The sequence below is a fragment of the Meleagris gallopavo genome, chromosome 4 (genome assembly GCF_000146605.3).
Source record: "Meleagris gallopavo isolate NT-WF06-2002-E0010 breed Aviagen turkey brand Nicholas breeding stock chromosome 4, Turkey_5.1, whole genome shotgun sequence".
Taxonomy (NCBI): Eukaryota; Metazoa; Chordata; class Aves; order Galliformes; family Phasianidae; genus Meleagris; species Meleagris gallopavo.
Window position 1 is genome coordinate 4139167 of NC_015014.2, and position 4847 is coordinate 4144013.

Consider the following 4847-nt stretch of genomic DNA (forward strand, 5'->3'; position numbering starts at 1 on the left):
AATATTATATTAAAAATATATGTCTACTTAGGTTCAGTCTTTAAATGTATATTTAGAAGGGGAAGAAAACAAGTCTGTGGTGAGTCATATCCTGTGTGCCTTTATAATACATCTTTCCATGTGAATATCGCTAAACAGTGGTAAATAACAAGAACAAAAATGACAAACAATATTCATGCATTTTTAGAAAAATATATGTACATACACACTGTTTTGAAGTGTGTAGATAGATTTAGTAATATGATTGTGGTCTCGTCTAGTGCAGGCAAGGTGAGCTCTTCCTCCCCAAAGATCCTTTCAAACGCTGTTCACAGATGTTCTTCCTTCTGCTTGTATGGAACTTGCTGTATTCCTGTTTGTCTTTGTTCCACTTTGTCCTGTTGCTGTACACCACTGAAAAGAGTCTGGCCTCATTTGCTTGGCTTTCTTTTAAGCACTAACCTTACGTGGTTTACTGACAAATATGGAGCCTTACTAATCTGACATTGTTGCTCAGTATTTTTTATTGTAATCGCGACGGAAGTGACACTGTGTAGGAGATTTCTGAAGCATGACCTGCATGCAGATGCTTAGAGTTGATCTACGTGCATGTTACATTATTACTTGCACTGACTGTAGTTCAATTTCATCTATACAGGGAAAATGAGAGCAGCCTTTTAGTAGTGGTTAAGGCTGCAGTATGATCTGTTGCATTGCTGTTCTCCTGCAGACTTTAGAATTTAGACCCACCTCACTAGAGGTGAGTCATGAGCTGACTGTACTCCTCATAAGAAGAAAGAAATTGGGCAGTATAGTTGGTGATAGTCTCAGTCAAAAGGGAGGTAGCACCTCTGCTAGATGTGTTTTGAAGTGTGTCCCAAGTAAGGACTTGAAAGGCACACACTTTTCTGACATGTCAATCCAGAGCAGCAAGATGCCCTTGAGCGCCAAATGAGGAGCTCTGGAAGGGCCTAGGAGTTCTATTACATATATCTATCTTTCCTGTGTTTCTTTGTGGCTGTTCCACAGGGCTGCCTGCAAAGAATTGGAGTTGTTTTGGAAAATGGAGTGAAGTGCCCTGCCTAGACATTCATTGTCAGGACTGATTTCCATTTCAGGTCCAAGCACAGGAACGTAGGTGTTCTCTGTTTTGGTACTAAGTCCCTCTCTGGACTGAATCCTTGGTGAGCTGCCCAGTAAAACATAAAGCTGTTTGAAAATCGCAGTTCTTTGTGCCAGCTTAGATCAAAAAAAAGTAAATGTCAGGCCAAAGAGTTATTGCAGTGTGTTTGTGAGAAAATCACTTCTCTGTCCTTTGAAAGGTACACTTAAGTATGAGGAATTCTCATTATCCATATGTAATGCTAGAAAAAATAACTGTATAAATAACCTCCACACTGAAATGAAAGCACTGGGGAAATTGAGAATTTCAAACTGCATCAGTGAGTCATCCTGTTTTGCCTGCTGTGGGCAATGCGTTTTTCCACCAAGTGTGGGATTACCTCCTCTTTCTTGGCTGCCTGGGGGGCAGCTCCAGTACCTGTGTGATACCAGAGATGTGAGGACTGGTAACTCCATTTTTTAATTTTTATTTTATTTTTTGCTCTTCGTTGTTACAGCCTCCTTTATTATACTGCTGTCTGAAAATGAGTGGTCCTTGTGTTTGTCTTTTTAAAGGACTTGTGTTGTCAAACACCAACAATCTAAGACAATCCAGAAGGTTTGTAGGGTTGAGCCATATTAAACTTCCTTGTGTGAGTGGCCCTGTTTAAATCCGTACATATAATGTTCATTATTTTTATGGGAATAAAATGCATATAATCTCCTGAAGGAGTGATGTTGAAAGTTCCACTAGACATACATCCCACCTTTTCTGACAGAAGTCCATTATCTGAGTAAGATATGTATACCTGAACTGGAGTTTGGCTGTATCAACAAAAAAATTAGTAATGAAAAAACAATTTCACCTGAACTGTGATTGATTGCTTTCAAATTTGCTCTTCAAATCTTTATCTTTTGATAAAATCTTTTTGTTATTGTGTTTTGTTTTTTTTCCCAAAGCTGGAATGATGTGAAAGAAATTTCTTTTCCTTGTGAGAATGGATGTTGAAAAGTTACCTAGCTTTCCATTTAATCAGGAGATTTCTCATTGTTTTCTTGTGCTTATGGGCCTGACTTAGGAATTTTTTTCAATGTAATTCACTAATGCTATTCAAATTCTGGGTTTCTTCCAAATTCTGGAGATCCAATGGTACCTTTCGTTCTCTTTAAAGAACTGCATTTTTCTATTAAAACCTGTTTGTTTTTGCTTTTTTCTTGCTAACATTTTGCATGGTTTTTTTTTCTCATCCACATGAAACTTTAAACTTGTGAAATGTTATTGCTCCAGTAAATAAGTATCACCAGATCATTCCAATTACAGCTAAGCTTACTGGCTGTCCTGTCATTAACGTGGGAAGATTTCCTACCGTTGTAAAAGGAAGAATGAAAAAACTTCTGAAAGTGTAATAGAACTTTATGAGGCAGTGTTCCCAATATTGCTTTACAACAATATTGTAAAACATGAGGTTTGCACGGGTAAAAGCTGCCTTTACTTACCAGCCTAAAAGCCACTTATCATTTCTCAGAAACACTATTCTTATCTTTGAATTTATATATAGCTATTTAACCTCTTAATGTATTAATAATAATGGCATCATTTGAAGTAGTAGTACTCTAAAAATAAATTATTATGGTAGAATGGCCACCACTTTGAATCGTTTTATTAGAAATCAATAGCACTCTGTAAGTCAGTTGATTTTTGTAGTCTTTAAAAGCTTACTCACTGTTATACAAAATGGATTTGTAGCATTTTTCTTCTGCCAAAAATAAGGAGTGATTCTCAAGGAAAAAAAAAAAAAAAAAGAGACTCTAACATTTTACCTCAGTTTGGTACATGAAACTCAGAGCTACACTTGGCCTTTAAAAATAATAATTTCCATACTGCCCCGTAGAACATGGGAAACGTGGAAAAAAACAGATGTTAATTAAAAGTTTGAGTCGTGTAAAGTCCACAGACATGTGGGGGAAAGTACACAATTCCTTCTTTGATTTTAATGGGCTTTGTGCCAGGTCACTTCTTTCTACATTGGAGTGCAGTATGGATGGTTTTTTTTTTTTGGAGATTATAAGGCAAGTTGGATATGATGTCATGCATTTATTGAGATGAATGAAAATTTGCAATCTGTATTACAACGTCAAGGACTTACCAGTGCTCAGGTAGACACATGTCTGAGCACATTAGTTGCAAACAGCTGCCACTGAAGTCAGTAAGAGGTAGTTCCACCCTAAATCACTGGGGCTTTTCTCATTTCTCTAATTCTGGCCCAAAGTAACTCTTGAGCAAATAACTGAAAAATTACAGCAAAAGGCAATACGGTTTGTGCCAGAGAAATGAGTGGGAGAAAATTACTTGAAGAATTGGAAAGCTGGAAAGAAGACAGAGAAAATTTGTGTGTAAGAGCCATATTTTGATGGCATTAAAATGAAATAAAATCAAACAACTCCTCCTCCTAGACTTCCCTCTTACATAAAGGAAGCAGCATTCCTAATGTGCTAAATGAAAGCTCCTTAGTCTGTGTTGGTTACTGAGCTTAGAGGTAGTCATAATGCTCAACCGGAACAGAGTGGCACCAACAATTAGTACTGAATGTGCACCTATTGTTTAAGTAAAGTATTAGATGTTGGTTTTTCTGGGCTTGGTGTGAATTGATTGTTGTCCTTTTAACAGAGCTGAGATGTGTTGAATTGAATCTGAGGCTTCTCCAACCCCTTCTTCCTCCCTGACTGTTCTCTCTATGCCCTAAACATATCCCACCATTCAGCCACTTGGTTGAACAACTGTTCCTGTGGAGGATTTAGTTTTGAGCACTTGGATTTAGGTAATGCTTTCATAGCTGAGGTGCTATATTAATTGAGTAGCATGAAGTAAATGACCCAGATCAAGAGGATTTTCAATTCTGTTGGAAAATATTTCTGTCACAAAGACAGGCATAATTATTATTTAGGCTTCAGATAGGATTCCATTCAGTCTGCTTTTGCTTTCTCTGTTGCAACAATTCCTCCGATTGACTCTGAAGATACTATTATGTAAAGAACTTAAGACTTACCCAAGTAGAAGTAGGCCACTGGCATGCTAGTGTGTGCTTGGCTATCCTCTGGCAGGTTGTTTAAACAAAAGGTGCATTTTCAGTTGTTCTGGTTTCAGTACTTTGCTCTTACAATATTAAAAAAGATGAACTTTTTGACTCTGGAATTAAGACAAAGTTACCTGAAATCAGGAATCATGCAACAGAAACCAAATTCTTTGGCTGCAGAAAAATTACAATGATATTTTTTGTCATCAGTTCTATTGGCTGGTAAGTAGCTGATAATTGTAAGTGTATTTGGGTCTAATTGTTCAAATGCTTCAAACTCTTCATTCACTGTGATTTTTTTTCAACTGCCCTGCAACATCCGTGGGTACTGACAAATGCAACATTTTTCACTGTGTTTACAATAAAGAAAGAAAATAAAATATTAATCTCCATCTAAAGTTGGCAATCTCTAAAAGTCTTTTCATATTAATAAAAATGACCTTTATAACATTTCGAAACCAACTGATATTTCTGACCTGCTTAGTTGTTGAATCATTAACATTGTGTACTTGCATGTACATGAGAAAAGAAGAATTTACTTGCACTCAGAGCAACAGGAATTTGGCAGAACATTGGGAAGCCTAGAGATGGGCTTGTCTCTTAATTACTTTGTCCCGTTTAGATTGTTGTATCCTATGTAACAATCTCAAGTTTTTCTTCTTGTTAAAAAAAAAAAAGAAAAAAAAAGTATTT

General features: G+C 36.7%; 1 protein-coding gene across 1 annotated transcript in view; it reads left to right on the top strand.

The window, feature by feature from the left end:
* TLL1 (tolloid like 1) overlaps window positions 1-4847 on the top strand; it is a 110713-nt gene that overhangs the window by 77589 nt on the left and 28277 nt on the right. The gene's annotated exons all lie outside the window — the stretch shown is intronic.